At 39.7% G+C, this 1,251-nt stretch overlaps 1 non-coding gene across 1 annotated transcript; it reads left to right on the top strand.

Annotated features, from left to right (window-relative positions):
• Positions 1-267: 267 nt before the first annotated feature.
• Positions 268-374, top strand: LOC141624907 (small nucleolar RNA R71). Its single transcript, XR_012534709.1, has one exon. It is a non-coding gene; the product is annotated as a small nucleolar RNA R71 (small nucleolar RNA).
• Positions 375-1,251: the final 877 nt, after the last annotated feature.

The following is a 1,251-nucleotide window of genomic DNA, read 5'->3' as shown; positions in this document are numbered from 1 at the left end:
GCTTTCTCAAACTTTAAGTTTATGGTATCGATATGAGCACTTAGTTGAGCACCCAATTGTGTGATGGAATCCACCTCATGCTTCCCTCCTCTAGTGGACTTTCGTGGCCTACTATATTGGGAATTATGAACCGCCATCTCTTCTATTTTGGCCCATGTTTGGTTGTCATCAACCTCGGTGAACCTCCCATTGGACCCCATATTAAGCATATTTCGTGAGTCTTCATATAAGCCATTCTAAAATTGTTGAACAAGGAACCATTCACTAAGTCCATGGTGTGGACAAGAGAGAAAAGTGTCCTTAAATCTCTCCCATGCTTCATATAATGATTCCTCATCCCTTTGCTTGAACCCAGTGATTTGGGCTCTCAACATGTTGATCTTCTTCAGAGGATAAAACTTCTTGTAGAAGGCAAGTGCTAACTTCTTCCATGAATAAATTCCAAGGGTAGCCTTGTTTAGGCTCCTCCGGTTTGAGAGATTGCATCAGTCACAAAAAGTCTCCATGTGTAGGTGATGATCTTCACTAGGCATCCCTCCAAATTGACTTCTCTCAACTAGTTGTATGAATGCGGATTTGGCAATGAAATTAGCGGTTAAGTGAGGTGGTGTTGGAGTACCATTTGGTAGGTTCTCCTCGGTACGTACGGAATGAGATAAAAATTTTGGAATTGTGGGTTGATTTTGTGATTGGTTTTGAATTGGGTTCTCCTCTACTTGTATTGCAAAATGGTTGGTAAACACAACACTATCCAATTGGACAATACCGATGTCCACAAGTTGTCCAATACCCAAACTTATCAAAGCCTCTCTAGCGGTTCTTCAAAGATTGGTCAAGGTTCTTTCAATTTCGGGATCAATAGGCAAAGGTCTACCTTGTGATCTCCTAGACATGCAAAAATCAAAAACTAGAAAACAATTAAAACTACCTTTAGGAGTTTGACTTCCCCAAGGTTAAGAAAGACACAACTAAAAAAAGGGATAACAATTCAATTGAAAACCGTCCCCGGCAACGGCGCCATTTTTGGTGCAGTTTAAAACTTTGTCGTCTAAGCCAACCAACCAAAACAAAATTTATAGCTAAACAAACTACCCTTATTAGAGTGGTAAGTAAAGGTCGGATCCCAATGGACGGGTATTGAATTAAGATATCGGTTGTAGAAAGCTATGTCTTAGGGTGTCACAATTTGGGTTGAGATTTGAGGTATCAAGCTACACTACTTTAACAATGAAATGTAAAGAAATGAAATTA

This window comes from Silene latifolia, chromosome X (assembly GCF_048544455.1).
Source record: "Silene latifolia isolate original U9 population chromosome X, ASM4854445v1, whole genome shotgun sequence".
NCBI lineage: Eukaryota > Viridiplantae > Streptophyta > Magnoliopsida > Caryophyllales > Caryophyllaceae > Silene > Silene latifolia.
This window is presented reverse-complemented; position numbering and strand designations above follow the sequence as displayed.